We start from the raw sequence: 17,925 nt of genomic DNA, 5'->3' as shown, positions 1-17,925 counted from the left end.
AGAAACTAAGCATTGAACCCATCCCTCTGAGGGTCAAACTGCTCCTCCTCAGCAGCCGAAGTTTGAACTGTGCATCCTCCATTTCACCTTTAAGCTCCAGCACTGGTAAGATAAACCAGGAAATGGCAGCTACATGCCTTAGTAATTCAAATTATCTTAGACCCCTTGAAACATTTACCAGGGAATGACTGACTTGCTTACCTGCTAGTTCCTAGTGATTCTGCAGTTCAATGAGAATAATTTAGAATTTTACCAAACAAAACTTTTATTATTGCAGGAACTTCTGACACTGGTAATACCCTCTGTACTCTGGCACTTTCTTTGACCAAGGTGCTTCTACCGCTATTTTGTAGCCTAGGAAATAAAATGTTTTTGTCCTTAAGACATACAGTGTTTTTTGTTTAGGTTCCATCATACACACACTATGCATATATTATAAAAATATTTTTACACACTAAATTAACATACCTCTCAGAATAAATCAATGGAGCTTTCTTCTGCAACCTTTACTTTGCTGTAGGTTAGTTATATAATGACAATTAGTAGGCAAAAGTGTATAAAGGAATCGAAAAACTAAAATACAGACTGAATGTTTAAAAGTTTCTATTACATTTACTAACAAAATGTTTTATCTGCCTTGAAGCATGATGAGTTAAGTGAACAGTTTATGGCAGTTTATCTTAATGCAACTTTTACATCTTCATCTGATCTTCCAGTCTATCTGCACATAGAATCACTGACTACAAGAGTATGTCTAAGATATGAATATCCAAACTGTGCATGTTTTGTTTAAAACATTCAGCTGCTACATCCGTTCAAAGATAAAAGCCATTTTGCAAATCTACATGAATACTCAGATGATAAAAGGAAAGCTCGAACCATTTGGAGACAAACTGTGCTAAGTAAAAATTCTGTTCAATCTGCAGAAATAAAGGCTGCTACTAAGCTGTGAATATTTTACAAAGATACTGTTAAATAATAAATAGTACTTACTGCTCAGATCTGTTCTTTGTGATGTCATCTGCTCAACCTATCAAATATGTACACTAAAACAGAGGTCACAAAAGCACATTTATTTTAACACATTGGAATAGTTGTGATGCTAAATTCCATGCACAAAAAATGTCAAAGTGGTTTACCTGGTGAAGCCTGAGATGTGCAAGAGCATTTTAGCTTTGAACACTGATTTTCTCAGATACTTAAATAATAGATAATAACAATGTACCTTTGGTACTGATTTTAAAAGCAGTAAAAAAGCTCATGCTTTGATCTATTTAATAAAAAACATTGACTCATCCACTTGTAATCTCAAATACTATTTCTCTTTTATACTAGACCTGTGCATTTTGGCACTAAACTGAGATTGTGGAAAATTCCATTTTTTCCCAGAAGTGTAAAGCAAATCTAACACAACAGAATTTGGCTCAGAAGATATTTAAGTTCATAGAGAGAGTTTACTTGGTGGGTTTTTCTTGCTAAAGGTGAAGTAATTCTAAGACTGGGTGCATGTTTGATTTGCCAGGGCCCCATCCTGCAGACAGGAGCTCATCACAAAAGGGTAACTGGGGGTGGGGAGGCCACTCAGCTGAGCAAGACTGAACACTTCATATCTTGAGAGAAACAAAAATACCAAGGAATAAACAGATGACTGATTTTCAGCTGCTGTGTTGACTTCCTGAATGTGAACATAATCTTTTACTGTCCTACTCTCATGACCTGGCATAAATGCATTAAGAAAGAAAACCAGCCCCTGTGAATGTGGCTGCAGAGACAAAGCAGGTACATGCAGCAGTGAGCTGTCACACACCTACTCTTTTCCCATGCTGTCTGCAGAACATGTTTATTTATACTGCAAATCCGTGCACCCTACCATAAAATATCCTATCACTAGCGAAGGTCAAAAGGTACAAAATGCATTTTTTTCCATTTCTGTATTTGATTCCTTTCCTGCAAAAATTAAAAACATCCTTATGAAAGATGAAAAAAAAATCTGAAGGCCAACTGAAATGCTACTTTTGAATCTAAAACTCAGATATTCCAAATGATGTAACATTTCACCTGCTGAAGAATAACAAGCTTGATTTAAAGCTTTAACTATTAGTTATTTCTTCAGTTCTAATTATTGTAGGTTGCTGCAGTAAATGCCATCAGTATACAGGACTATAAAAGCATCCCCCTTGAGATACATGAACTCTGGTCACATCTGAAAGAGAAATCTCTGGCTCTGGCCAACAGGAGGACCCAGATTTTTCTGCTGTTTGACAAAGGTACAACTGCATTAATGCTGGGGAGAATGTGAACAGAATCCTGTATTATGTTTCTATTTTAAAAAATCACAGTTTCAGGAATATTATAAAAGGCTGAGATGAGAGAGATAATTCACAGCTTTACTTTGACTATGTAGCCTAAAACTATTCCTGTATTGTTTCAATATTTGGAAAAAAAAAACAGCAAGAACGTTTGTTAATTTTAAGTTATTACCTCACCCCACTAGTGTATCTCAGAGACTGAACTCTTTACAGGAGAACAACTGCTCATTCAAAAGAAATGTTTGCTCATTTCCACCCAACAGCCAGAGAGGATCCTCTGGTCCATGAAAAAATAAGATCTGATAGTAAGACTTAACTGCCTCCATCATCACAATCAGAAAAAGCCAAGCCTTGGGGCCAAAGCCTCACAACACTCATGCTCAAGGAAAGGCAACAAATTCTTCATTTTGTTTTCAAACTAGAACCTAAGGCAGGGAAATCCACTTCAGTTAGCAAGACTGGATACTTGCTGGTTAGACAGGGAAAAAAAAGGTTTTCATACAGAGAAATCAAACAAGGAATTTCTTAGCTGTTCAAAATCCACCCAAACAGCATTTTCATCTCTATCATAGAGAACCTACCAAGACCCTCAAAATCCATTAAAGTGCTACCACGTGATGTTCTTCATAAAGGAAATGGGTGTGTTCTGAAAGCCCTTTCTGTTTGGATGCATCTCATCTGACTCTTTCTGAAGGTAAACTTGAGTTCCTGTGGAGATGTGATTCACTAACAGGAATTCAGAGAGATCAGAAGGACTGAACCAAGTGGACAACAGTATTTAAAACAAGTAACATCTGGAGGCAAGTCAATCTTACACATGATTTTAAAACATTTGTATTCTGGTTCCTTATCCTTCATTTGCAACTTTGTATTTTTCTGCATTACATGTTACATTTCACCTGAAGAGGCAAAAAATGTAGGTTTGTAACTAAAATGTTATAGCAGATCATTATAGTCAACTTAGAGACTTTTCTGTATTGAAAGTAAAACACTCCTGCATACCTTTTCATGAGAGCTGTGTGATACTTTCACACTTTGCTCTAAAGGATATGGCACTAAGCCAGTCAGACAAGGAAAGAAATCTGCTTTTATTAAATGTGATCATTTTTAGAGGACTAACTTTCAGCATAATGTTTCATTGAGTGAGACTGTTCTTGCTTGAAGGGTTTTACACTGAGTGACAAGAACCACTCCTGCAGTCTCTATGCAGACAGACCAGAATGTCTTATCTTGAGATTGTAACAGGCCTGTCACCACCAGAGCTAACAAACTAAACTTTTCCAAGTGGATGCAGCCATGCCCATGACTTATCTTCAGTATGCAGTAACTACCCCTCTTGAAAAGTCAAATTATACCACAAGTTTCTGTCTCCATTAGTTCTGCTCTCCAGCGCGGTGAAAGGATTGGAGGCTGTCACAGCAAATTCCACTTAGCTACTTTGTCACGTACAGGTCAATAACTTGGACATTAAAATCTCACCAAAGATTAAATTCTGCAGCATCCTGGGGCCCTGCTCAGAACACAAGCAAGTATTTTATGATGGCATTACATGGACAACAGAAATTCTCCCATACTTTGACCATTGTCAGTTAAATAAAGAACAGAATATTAAGAAGTGAGGAAAAAGGCAGAAATTCATAGAATAATACAATCTTTAAGGCTGCAAAATACCTCCAAGAGCAAGTCCACATTTCACTGATCACCACCATATCAACCAAACCACCAGCACTAAGTGTCCCATCCAGTTGTTCCTTCATCTCCTGCAGGGATGGTGGGCAGCCCCATCCCTGGGCACCCTGTTCCAATGCCCAACCACCCTTACAGTGAAGAAATTATTCCTGATGTCTAACCTGAACCTTCCTTGATGCAGCTTGAGGTACTTTTCTCTTGTACTGTCATTCCTTCTTGTCCTCATCACATTATCAATAACAAATTTCATGGGAAATTGAATATTTACATCAAGCCTGAGGGATAAAGCTTCAACTTTTTCAACCTTTCACCATTTCTAGAGATTTTCCTTAGAATTTCTTTTTTAAAATCCCAAATAACGATATTTTATCTTTTTCCTTTGAGTAGTTTTAAAGACAAGCATCCAACAAAACCTGGGAGAGAACACTTATGATCTATTAGATTACCAAGACCAGTAACTACAATGAATGCAACAAAATATTCAAGAGACTCACAGCTGAAACATCTGTAGTGCATGTGATATCAGTATGTGATACAGAGATAGAAGTCATCAAAATCAAATATGTAGCTTTTAGATTTGAAAAGACATTTTTGCTTGTAAAACTTTCACCTGCATTACTAGCAGATTGTACACCACAGGGGCCCAAATAAATAGTGATTTCACCTCCATTTCATCACATTTCCATCTGCACAGTAATTCCTTTTAAGTTGCATAAATAACTCTAAGAGCAACTATCAGCCCTCAGAGCTTAGAAAACTGTTTTCTCCTCATACTTAACAACGTGCTCTTCATCCATATTCAGCTTTAACATATTTTTGTAGATCTCAAAAATAATTACCAGAGTCTTGTAAATATTTACTAGTTTAGTTTCCATTTTTTAAATATAACTAATTAGAACTTTTCCTTGTGGCCATAAATCCCCTGAGTACCATAAGTATTTTGTGTTACTCCATGACAGTGAAGCTACCAAATCAAACCCTGAAATGCTTTCAAGTTTCAAAGTTTATTCATATCATAAACACCAGACTGGTTTCTCCTTTGTTCTGAATGAAAGTGAAATAAATATGACCAAGGCAATTGTATGCACAAAGGCTAGTTTACAAGTACAAGGAGAACTAGATTTAACAACAAACAGTTTCAGGACATTTCATTTAACACTAACAAATTTATTTCTGAAAAAAAGCAGAAGAGTTTTTGAAGGTAATTTATAAATAGATACTGAAGTCAACAAATACAGACCTCTACCATGTGACTCGTGTGATCCTGACCTTTGTTGCACAGTGAGGTCAGAAGGCTACCAAGACAGTTTTTATTAACAGTATAAGTCATAATTCTTCAAGATAAACTAAGTTATAGTTCCTGAGCAGATTTTGTACTACAAATTTGACTTAAGAAGTTTCTTTACAACATAAAACATTTGAAGCTGGTGCCAAGTCTTACACCTGATGTTTCTAACACTTTTCATTGGTCTTTGGGATGATACTTCAGCAATGCATTGAAAAGGTGTTTCTACTCTGAAACCAGACACACCTGTTAACATATGTGGGTTTTTACACAAGAGAATGACTTCCTATTTAGTAAGCAAACCCCCCATACTTTCACTGAAGAGAAATTCAACCTGAGATGTAAAAGCAAAATGTTTTCAGTTAGTTATTATTCACAGCTGGGCTCCCCTAGGAACATTCTCTGCATCACCGTTGCCATAGTAATTACTATAGAAACCCTGAATGCAATGGAGTCAAACCTGTTGAAACTCTGGTACCATTAAAGCCCCATTCAAAATATCCACTCAGAACAGAAAATGTTCACTTATATCTACTTTTGTCAGCAACAAGTTAGGTTTTTCTAGTCTTTCAATATAAATACACTAACTACATTAATTTCAGCCCAAGATGGTTTTGCAAGAGCATACAGGAAACCTTGTTAAAATAATTTTCTTCCAAGGAGAGAATCCTATATTTTAAAATAATATTATACCGGTGATGGCTCTTAAATTGTTTATATGTTTTTGTCTCAGGTCAAAGAGCATTCTTTTAAAAGTGCATTTATCAGCAGGAGATATTTGGAGTTAGTTTTTTCCAAAATGTATATATAAGTATATATTAAAAATAATCACTTTTATGGATACATACTCACATTCCTATGCTTTTTCCTTTCCTTCTTGATTACAATCCCTGCAAAACCAGGCATTAACACATGAAGTGAGGCAGGAAATGGGATTTTTCTGTAAAGCAGAACAGTGATGAGCCACCAGTGGAGGAAATTAGCACTTCTGTGTACACAGTTTTGTTCTTTATTTCCATCATGTTTTTTGTTTTTTTTCCAGACACTCTCCACTGTTATGTTTCCTCTGAAACTTTTAGTGCCATGCCTTTAAATTAGAGCACATTTATGTTTGTTCTCACTCTTGCTGATAGCTAATGTATGTGGGTTTCAACGATGTACATTAGAGACACACATTGCAATACTTCATTACAAAAACTGAAAAGCTCCCCAGTCAAACACGAAGGAACAGGCTTTTTCAGTCTCTATACAGAAAGCACTGGAACACAAGGACAATATCCCCAGTCACTACAGCAGCTGAAGTAAGAGTCAAACCACAAGGGAAGAAATCAAACAGATGCTGATTTGATCAATGATGATGCAAAAGTATTTAACGTTTCCTTTATGGTCATGCAAACCAGAACTACTGTTGGTAGCCTAGGTGCATGATCCTACTCCTTTTAAAGATGTCAAGTGTGTTTCTGGAGACAAGCTGTTGGATTTTTTTCCAATCACACTATACCTCACGATTAATAAAACACTATCTGTGCTTTCAGGACAGCAGTTTTCATTTCCAAATGTATCAAAAACACTGTTTTAAGAACAAGTGATGTGAAAAGACTTCAGCTGAAACTCTCCCCACCTCCAGCTGAAGTGGGGATAGAAGATAAAAGCTGCTTTCTTACTCCCAAGAGACCAAGGTGGCACCAGAATGAGGTGAAGCAGCACTCACACCCCATGCACGGCACATGCATGAGGTGTGACCTCATGATCTCAGCCAGAACTAAAGATCAGAGGCTTAGCACTGAGCACATGTGGTGACAGCAAAACCCCACATCTGCTGCAGCCAGACTGTGCTGGGGCAGATGAGGAAGGTCCTTCCAGTGGCAGCAGCCCCCAGGTTGTGTCCCACACCTCAGCACTCACCCCCTCCATGACCTCCTGCCATGACAGGGCTGTGGGCAGCTCAGGACTGCACTTGTGCTGCTGCTCTTCACCAAGGATGGCAATGGCCACACTCTGGGGGCCTCCCTCGCCACGCTGGTGCCAACCAGGAGCTCTCACCTCAACCCACACACAGCCATGTTCAATCGGAGCTCATTTGCTCTGCTATCTTTATATCTTCTGAAAAACGAAACTAGGCAATGAATTCAGAAGTTGCTGGCAAGACTCTAACAGCACAGTGACATGTCATTTCCTGAGGAAACCAGGCTCTCTTCAAACCATACTCATGTACCTTTCTGCAAGCCTGACTTGCTGAGGTACCTTGAAAAGCAAAGAAAATGGTTTCAGAACTCTGAGCTGCCATGCCCCTTGATGTCCTATTGAGAAAGTTAAAAGTTTGGGTGGTTACTTGGTTGAATCTTTAAACTCAAAATGTGCCATAACCTTTATTCTTCAAGTAAACCTACAGAATAGGGGAAAAAAGCCTGTTCTTTAAATTGCCATAACATATCAATCACCCCATGTGGGGAAAAATGAAATTATTTTTTGCCCAAGTTTGTAAAATCAGGTGGCTTTTCTCAAGAGAGAAATATTTAAAATTACTAGCAAGTGATAAATATCAAATATTAAATCTTATCCACAAAGATAAACATTAATACTGTGTCTGATATATAAACAAAGAGCTTTAAGATGATCACTAAACTCAATTGCACTGTGAAAAAAAACGCAGAAAAGAAGCATCGCAGTATTTTTAACTTACTTTTAAATGGAAACCAGACCAAAGCAGTTACATCTTTGCTTTGGACTATAAACAGAGTTGTAGTACACTTTTAATGGAGTTCTACTGTGAGCAAAAGCCACAGTTAAAAAAAATTGCCCTATAGTGCATTTCAGATGTAACTGATTGCTAAAAAGCTATTAAAGCATTAAATTACCATAGCAGACATTTATTGTAAGCATGTTCTGTTATCAGGAGTGTCAATCTTTGCACACCAATTACAAAGCCTAATAGACAATTAACACATAATAAAAAGTGGGTGTAAGCATTTTTACAACAGCTTCACACAAAAACCTTTCTGTTCTTTCAGAAATCTCAAAACATGTAGGAAGTACTGTGTGAAGAACTTGAAATTTTAGATATTTCACTTTTAAATAAATACAGGCACTTGAATAACTGAGCTTGTTTTCCTACACAAGTTAGCACTGTAAACAAAAGAAACTCACGTGCTTTGTTAAAATTTCCTCTTGATTAAATCTGTAACAAAGCAAGACAGCCGGCATCCATACTGATCCCAAATCTTGCTCTGCAGCACCACAGTGTTGTTTACCTGAGCAATTTCTAAACTGCTGGGTTAGGCTGAGTGAGAAAACAGATCAGCATCTCCTCAGGGGAAACACAGCTTGTTGCTTCAGCAGGCTACAAACTATCCTCATCTATTCACCTAGCCCATGCAAAACCCGAAATTAACTGTGACCTGATAATGGATTAGACAGTTTTGGAGACTACCAATATCTTGGCAAGGGAGTCACAGATTCCTTACTGGGCAAAACATATTATTTTAATCACCAATTAAAACAGTTTGACTTGAAATTGGCAAGGAAATAATACTCAGGAACTTTGATGAGATTTAACAAAAGACCATTTCCTATAAATAAGGACATCAGAGATTCAGAATCCAAAACAAGTTTTTGCCAGTTCTAAAGTCTTTGGTCAATCTTCCTACCTGCCCTTTGTGACAATTATGTGTTTCTGTAGGAAGAAGTCAGTTGCTGAAAGGCCTGAGGGAAGAGCATGGTAGGAGAAAATCATAATCCCATCCTATCCCATCCTACCTTTATGAGAAAAACAAACAGCTGAACATTCGTGGCCTGCGCTCCTCAGGGAGACAGGGACAGCTGATTCAGTTACATGAAATTACACATCAGTAGAGAAACATAAAAAAATCACTATTCTGTTAAGGAGTATTGTAGCACATACAATTTTTCCAAATTAAGTGTACAGAGCCAGGCGACATTTCACAGTTGTCTGCTTGCGAACAGGCTACTTAGCTGCAAAAGAATCCTGCTCAACAAGAGAAAGCTCTGCAAAGCACACCTACAGACCTGAAGGACACTGCTGGTCAGAAAAGCCCAGCTGTACCATACACCACACACACACACTATGAGCAAAACCACACACAGATAACCTACAGAGAGGAGACTAAGAAATGCTTCTGGTGTAAAGAATTTACCTTTTCAATTCCTTGATAAAAAACTACCACGAAACCAAGTATTGTAATATCAAGTCCTTCAAAACAAAAGACAAACAAAGTCCAGTACGTGGGAGAAGTTTGGCTACAGCTAAAATGGAATTAAACCATGACATATTTAGCCAAGTTAACAGATGGGCAGGTGCCAGGTGAGGAGCGCCCCCGGCCGGGCACAGCGCAGTCCCCGATTCCAAAGCCTGCCTGCCTCGCTGCTCTCCTGCTCCAGCACGACAATGAAAAGATCACATTCTAGCAGAGGAAAGCAACTGCTGGAGGAGTTTATCACCATTCTGTTATTTCAGGAATAATAAACCAGCAGGTCATCAAATAAATTTCAATGTTTAATGATAAACTAATTTAACCCTATAAAGCCTATCTTTTCTTCCCTGCTTTCACTGTATGGAGATTGGTGGGTATTTCCCACAATTTTCTGTTTTGTTATGCAGTGCGCCCCCATGTCAGCACAGAGGAAGAAGATGAAAGAGCTCTTTGGGTCAGTTGCTAGTTTAGATAAAGGAGGATATCCGGGGGAAGAAAAAAAAATCTCCAAACTTATGAAATCTGATGGATGGGACAGAGAAGGTGCTATATACCAGAACAGATACAATAAAAGCATATCATGACTTTCCCTGTCTGCACTTCGACACAACTCCCTTAGTTGTTGACTTAGCGACTCCCTCCCTGCATTGAGTTAGAGAACGGCAGATCTGAGAGGGAGGGAAACATGCCCAAGCATGCCCAGGTAAAACCTACCAGATCTAGCTCTGTGCACTAATAAATAATGGATTATCAAGTGTCAGATGTGAATGTATCCAATGAAATTGCACAGAGACAACAGTTTTTTAAAACTTGAGTGCAACTTCTCTCCTTTTTTTAATCTATCTAGTCATATCCCACTTGCATTTAATCTGTGGAATAGAAACACGTTATATAGCTTTCAAGATAGAGTCACATTTATCTTACTGTTCTGTGCAGAGTGGGGCAGGGGAGAAAAACGGAGAGCTCCTCCTTTTTAGTGCAATTTACAACCATTAAGGAGTCTTTGAAACAAAATCTTCTCTACACTCAGAAGCATAGTAGCAATTGAATTCACTTTTTAAAAAACAACTATAGAATCCATTTATTTAAATGAAGACATAGCTAACTGGACAGCTCATAAAATACAGTCAGTTCCTGGCCTTCACCACAGAGAACAAAGCCTGACAGAAAAGGTGACAACAAACCACCTCTATTCCTGCCAATACATCAAGTTAATTTTTAATTTGTGCTTCTTATAATAATTAAGTTCAAAGTCAGGAAAGAAAAACATGAGTTCTTCATACTAATCAAGACAAGAGGATATTCTGAAATATTTGCAGGTAGTTTTTAGTCACATATTTTTATTCAGTTTCTGTTCATAATGACTTTAATATTCCTAATTCACACCAGCTTTCTCTTTTCACATCAAAAGAAACGAGTCTGCTGAGGAATTTTCTTGTGTAGTTTTAAGGAAATTGAATGATAACCTAATACAGAAAAGCTGTCTTTTGTGTCCCAGAGAACTGCAATGCGACCAAGTGTATTCAGCTTGAAAGGTACTTATTCAAATGATTGTCTCTTACAACACTTACCTATTGAAATTTTCAGGGCCCACAGGAAAATGCAGTTAATGTAATACCCTCCAGCCTTCTCTCCCCCACAACGAAAAGATCAAATTACAAATCAGTCTTCTGTTTCTGATCTTGTTTCCAAACACTGCAATGTATAAATATTCCCAAAGAAATACCATTTGTGTTCCTTAAAAACTATCACCAGCTCCCAGCCAGAGAATTAAACTAAGCATATCTAAGAACTCTTTTTTTTTTGGGGGGGGAGGGGGGAACGACAGAAGTCATCCTATCAGTATTAGAGTATTAGCTAGAAACCCAACTGTAATACATGAGTATAAAAATAATACCAGACTGTTTATAAGAACAGATTCCGCAGTCTTAGCGAAAAGGAATCATGACCAAGGACAAGAATCTTTAGAAAGAGAAGTAGGGAAAGCATACAGGAAACAGATGGTTATCAGTGGTAGATCACTGGGTCTTGGGGGGTTTTTACATTTTAAAAAAGTCCCACTTCATATAGACACATTCACATGCAGCCACACAGAGAATCAAGATGTTTCCAAGTGATTAGCAGAAACTCACACTCACTGTCTGCTCCCTGCCAGTGAGGAGCTCACAAGAAACTGGGCTGGAGATGGTCAGGACAGCTGGGCTGAGCTGGCCACAGGGATATTCCATAAGGCAGGAGGCCATGCCCAGTGTAAGAGGGAGCTGGAGGGGGCCAATGGCTGCATGGGGATGGCATCAGTCAATGTCTGGGGAGCAACCATACTGTGCATGGCTTGTTTCTCTGCCCCTTCAATTACAATTACTCCTATTGCTGGGAAAAGCTTTAATTGTAACAAAAAGTGTTTAAATCTTGTGAATTCCTTAACTAAACCAGGACAGTGCTTAGTCCTGTATAAATGTGTGCCAGTGGTTACTGCAGCCTTAAAGACCGTGGGCCTGAGCAACGCTGATAAGAAGCTGCATCTTGGCCAGACCACGCTGGGGTGCACTCAAAGAAAAGAAACTTTTTTACTGGAGGCCTGTGACCAAAAAAGGATGATTTGAGGAATGGAATGTTCCCCAAATGACCACCAGAGACCCTCTAAAGATGCCTACTCTAATGCAAATAAGGCCCAAGAAGTGGTTTGAATATGCAAAAGAATTTGTGTGAATGCTTAGCATGTATTTATGAGTCTTGGGAAATGTAATGAATATGTATAAGCCACATAGATTCAAACCAGTGTGTTAGCCAGTGGGTTAGGCAGAAATATCCCTCTCACATCTGGCACCTAAAATAAAAGTGATGTTTCTTCCTAATACTGAAATTACAGTGCTAGAGTTTTATACCCAAATTTTGATGACATTGTCATTACTAAGGGGTTAAGCCATGACAACTATGAAGGAGGGAAGGCAGTGTTTTCCTTTACTTGGCTTATTAACACATTTCATATTTTTAAACAAGAAATTTTTATTGTTTCTGCAATTTTTGTGTGTTTTTTTCAGAAGATAGTGGAGAAGGAAAAGCAAATACATCAAAATGCTGCATATCTGAATGAGAAAATTAGGCTCTATAGCATGAATAAGAACTAAGATGACAAATTTCATCCTTGCTCTAAACTATGCAGTCGTTTACTTGACGTTTGCAAGACAGCACTGAAGGAAATGTTTTCATCCTCTATAATCATAATTTCAATTTACAAATGACCAAAACCCGAGTTAGGGATGGCGAGGCCTCCTTCCCCAGTGTATTAGTTATTAACATTGGTGATCCAAATCTAGTCACCTGTGTTATTTATCATCCTGATAGCACGCACTTCTCTAACTCCAGGGTGGGGGGGGTCGAGGGGGAATGAATGTAAGTGAAAAAAAATTAACATACCAAAATGTGAAAGCCTGGTTCCTTATTTAAAGCTATATAGATTCAGCTTCTCAGTACCAGTGATTCCTGTTCCAGCCAAGAGAGTTACTCACACAGTCCAAAGTGACATTTCTTAGTAAACTTATTTTTTAGACTTCACCAGGATATCCCATATGGAAGAATAGAAGAAGATATTTTTTAAAAACATATGGACTGGCAGATTTTTGCAGTTCTTTCCTAAGTAAAAGTTTCAGTTTTAAGACATTCCTCAGCTCTTTAATAAAGAAATGTATTTTACTCCCTCTATACATTCCCTGTGAACACTCAATTTATTTGTCAGAGTACAAAAGCCATGTCGTCAGCCTGTGCACTAACACATGTTCATAAACAAAATACCATTGAGGGCAGCCAAAAGATGTCATTACCTTTTACTTGGATAAGAATTTCTTAACATTCAACTGGAAGCAATCAGGTATTTGAGAAACGTTTGTTGTAACTCCCTCCCTCAGCTAACAGCTATAATGAAGAGACATGTGACACTGAAAAATCAGGTAGAGCCCAATAGTCATAATCAAGTATGCAGCAAATGTTTTAAGAGACACACTATCAACAAAAATTATTTGCAGTATGACCTTAAGACAATGTAATCACATGTACAAAATGCAGCTTTATCCAGGAATCTAGTGAGCAATAATCTTTCATCAAAAAAATAGAAAAAATGAATCCTCTGTAAAAAAACCACCAAGCAGCAGCCATAGTTTAGTAAGGTGGTTTTTAACAAGCAGTTAGTAACTCACCTCTGCTGCTATGTCTTGATGTGATCCCAGAGAAAAGCCAAGGGGAAGGAAAGCAGGCAGGAGGGAGCGGGCACAGCTCACCCGGAGCAAGGCTGCCACCTCGTGGGCTTGGGCCGGGGGCAGCCCCAGCGCGGCTCTCCCGGGGCAGAATCAAGAGCGTTTTGCTCCCATCCAGGAGGAGGAAATGCAATCCCTACTTAGTTTTGTAAGACACGATGACTGAACATATGTTTAAACTTGTACTTGCCTCTGGGGCATGTTTTCTTCAGCTACAAAGCCCATTTCATGTGTGCATGAGGCAAAGTCAGCAGTTGGTGAGTGCACTTACTTTAACCATTTCAGCACATCCCATCTCTCACTGTTTGTGGGTGTGCTCATGAGTCACCCTCTCCATCTCCTACGTCACTCTCCTGGATCTTCATCCACTTCCTTTAAGGGACTGGTCTCAGGCTGCAAGTCCCCATGCAAGTGATTCCCTTGTAACAATTTTCAATTCTACTACTCCTTTTATGGACAGAGAAGTACTTTAAATAAACTAGGAAAGTGAGGTAAGATACAAGTGATTATATATATATATATATATATATATATATATATATATAAACAGTAAATATTTATCTGCTTTATTAAAAGTAGTTGGTCATAATTGTTATTTTATGCTAACTATCCTGAATATTCTTTGCCTTTCCAAGAAAAGCATATTCTCTCTTTGTAATAAGATATTACTAGAAAGCAACTAATTTAAGGCCTCTTGCAGATAAGATTAATTTTATTCAGTTATCTGAAATGTTAATCTGTAATTTATAGGGCTTCCTTTTTGCACACACTGTAACCTTGTATTCCCCAAACATGTATGTGCCTTTTGTAATCAAACATCTGCAGTTAAACTGCACTTGATTAGAGCCAGTTTAATTCAGTTCTTCAGGATGAGTCATTTCTACTGATTAAACAAGGATATAGGAGAAACAGGGAAAAGCTGTGAAACTTGTTTCTCTTCTTACTGTAATTCCAGACACATAATTCTTCCTTCACCAACTAGCAGCTGGCAAAAGCTGCAAGGGAGTCATGATGATTTATTGTCACGAAACCTCACTTCCCACACAAGCTACGAATCACCTCGTGCACTTGCCTGTCCCTGAGGTTCAGAATGCAGCAACTGAGCTGCTCTGCTCCTCACGGAGCAAGAAGGGCTGTGTGATTAAAACCACAGGCATTAAGGTAACATCTATGTGGTATCTACATTGTTCCATATTAAGTGAAGATGCAGATTTTCAGCTGCTGCTCACCATTGCTTTCCTAGCTTGCTTTTACTCAGTCATGGGGATGTCAGTTCAAGTATTGTTTTAATCTCAGTTGACCCTGTTATTTCTATTTCGTTCTTAAAAAGATAAACTTATTTAAAAAGCAAACAAACAAAAAGCACTTCAAATACAAATTTGAATATAAATCTGTACATATTATATACAAATACAAATTACTCTGGAGTACAACACTCCAGAATAATTACTTTTTCTATACTAAAGAGTTTCCAGACATGTGCACACTGAGATATGACAGTAAGCTGCTCTCTTTTAATGTATGCAATGATGGAGCTGGGTTTCAAATTACTTTTTGCAATATCTAAATTCAGTATCTAAGCATATCTTCCTTTTCACTCTATGGACTGGAGTTTCAATAGCTTCCTTTCCACACAAAGTCAGCAGTCTTAGATTAGAAAGGAAAGCTGAAACAAAAACAATCTGTTACAGCATAAAACAAAAATATTTTTTTTGAAAAATGTAAGAAGTTTCTGTCCTCAAACTCAGTTTAAGCCAAGTCATGTACAGAGTCAGAACACACTGGAGTCCACATATAACAGTGCTTGTTTGGTTAGTTTTAAGATTTATAGATTTATTTATTCATAACATGGACAGTTTTCAGAGAAATTTGGTCTAAAAGTTATGAAAACTTTGTCATAGAAACAGCAGAACACTGCATACTTCATAAGGAACATGGCAGAGTATTTGGAGGCAGAAATAGAAAGCCAAGGCACCAAAAACTCTGTCATGAGACATCCAGAATCATATTTCAATTATTAGTTTTAAAATCATTAAATACTTGCTGACCTAATCCTAAGTAACACGATGAAGGAGTGACTAGCAAGATTTCACCCAGCCTAGAGGAAGCATGTTTTAAAATCCACACACAGTGACACCTGGAAAATTTCTAATTCTGCACATTTGTTTTGAAAAACCATGTGCCAGCTAGCTACTTTCACAGAAAGTGTGGATGCATTGACATAGTTCCCACTTGCTCCCTTATCTTTAGTTCCTTTCTTGCAATTTTCAACATTAAGAAAGTAAGAATCTGCCAAATCAGGAGCTTCTAGTTTCCAGGCTCTCAAGCCTTGACTGTTGAACACTCTTCCACACCAGCTAGACAGCTGATATTGTTGATGTTATGACCATCCACCACGTTCCTCCACCTTGCTGCTTATCAAGAGCAGTTTAGTTTGGTTCACACATGATCTGTGCCATGGTACCCTGCAGTTATCAGATATTCACAGCAGTCACACTTCTGCTACTACCAGCATTCTACTGCTGCTGTAATCTTGTTTATGTACGTTGGGAGGGAAAAAAGCAACAGAACCAAGTGAAGCATTGCAAGTTTGAGAATTCAATTATTTTTTCATCTGGTAGATGCACCAAAGTATGCAGATGTGAAACACTGATGAACCAGAATGGCAGACTTGGTTAATGGCTGTACAAGGTAACTGGGGTTGAGTCAATTATTTACTCTCCTCTCTGTTTCTAGGGGGCTTTATGCAACATCAAAGCTTTTTACATGCATTGTAAGTGATGTTTAAATGCTAGATAAGGTCTTGCTCAGGGCTTTTCTCTGTGAGCCCTTTTGACTTAATTGAATATATTACCCTGCCACTGTATACTTTTAACAATAGACATTTCCAATCTTCCTATGACTAACACCAGTCCTTACCAATACTCACATTTTCACGAAAATAAACCCAGAACCATCAGAATGTAAATAAGTTCCAAGAATCCGACAATGAATAAAAATAAACAACAATAAATGAACAATGCAGTAAGGCAGTGCACCATTGCACTTTATTAGGCTGACAAAAATAATACTCATTCAGCTCTGTAGTATTCACAGACCCCCGGAATAAAAAAATAGTATTTTAGAAACCTAACCAGACAGGCATCACAGTGCTATTGGTAAAGTCCTCCCTGGGTCTCCTTTTCTCCAGGTTAAACAATTTCAATTCCCCAAGCTGCTCCTCATCAGCCTTGTGCTCCAGCCCCTTCCCCAGCTCTGTTTCCCTTCTCTGGACACACTGCAGCCCCTCAATGATTTTGTGTAGTGAGGGGCCCAAAACTGAGCCCAGGATTGGAGCTGTGGCCTCAACAGTGCCCAGTACAGGGGGACAATCCCTGCCCTGGTCCTGCTGGCCACACTATTGCTGATACAGCCAGCATGCCACTGGCCTTCTTGGCCACCTGGGCACACACTGGCTCCTGTTCAGCTGCTGTAACCAGCACCCCCAGATCCTTTTCCACTGAGCAGCTTTCCAGCCTGTCCCCAGCCTGGAGATGCAGGGGGTTGTGACCCAAAGGCAGGATCCACCTTTACCTTGTGGAACCTCACACCACTGGGCTTGGCTCAGTGATCCAGCCTGTCCAGATCCCTCTGCAGAGCCCTCCTGCCCTCCAGCAGATCAACACTCCCACCTGACTTGGGGTGCAATCTGCTGAGGGTGCCTTCCATCTCTTCATGCAGATCATTGATAAAGACATTAAACAGAAATGTCCCCAGATAATACCACAAGCAGGATATAAAAATCAGCAAAGATATCAAACAAAAAAAGTATTTGTGTCAATTTTCCACCCCTCAGTAGATTTGTGACTCAGGAGGGAAGCTCACAGTTTTTCCTCATCCTGCCCTTTCATCCAAAGATTTTGTCGAGAATGTTCCAGAAGAAATGCTTAAAAGAAACTACTTTGATGTTGTTAATTTAATATTACATAAAACCAAAGCAAAAAAAAAAAAATCTTGATTTCTTGACAAGCATGCAACAGGAAACAGAACATTCATTTGCTAATATTTCTTTAATTCTTAACTTTTTAAGAGTATTTCTCAGACTACAAAAACAACATAAGGTAGGTTTTTTCCATATGGCTGTCATGTATCCTGTCAGGAATTTACTGATTTGTCACATAGTAAATAAATAATGTAAAAAA

The 17,925-nt window shown here is 38.4% G+C and overlaps 1 protein-coding gene across 1 annotated transcript in view; it reads right to left on the bottom strand.

Annotated features, from left to right (window-relative positions):
• Window positions 1-17,925, bottom strand: part of ARHGEF3 (Rho guanine nucleotide exchange factor 3) — a 107,384-nt gene that overhangs the window by 76,794 nt on the left and 12,665 nt on the right. The gene's annotated exons all lie outside the window — the stretch shown is intronic.

The sequence above is a fragment of the Sturnus vulgaris genome, chromosome 11, assembly GCF_052056855.1.
Source record: "Sturnus vulgaris isolate bStuVul1 chromosome 11, bStuVul1.hap1, whole genome shotgun sequence".
Classification (NCBI taxonomy): domain Eukaryota; kingdom Metazoa; phylum Chordata; class Aves; order Passeriformes; family Sturnidae; genus Sturnus; species Sturnus vulgaris.
Note: the sequence above shows the minus strand (reverse complement) of the source record. Positions and strands in the feature narration are given on the sequence as shown.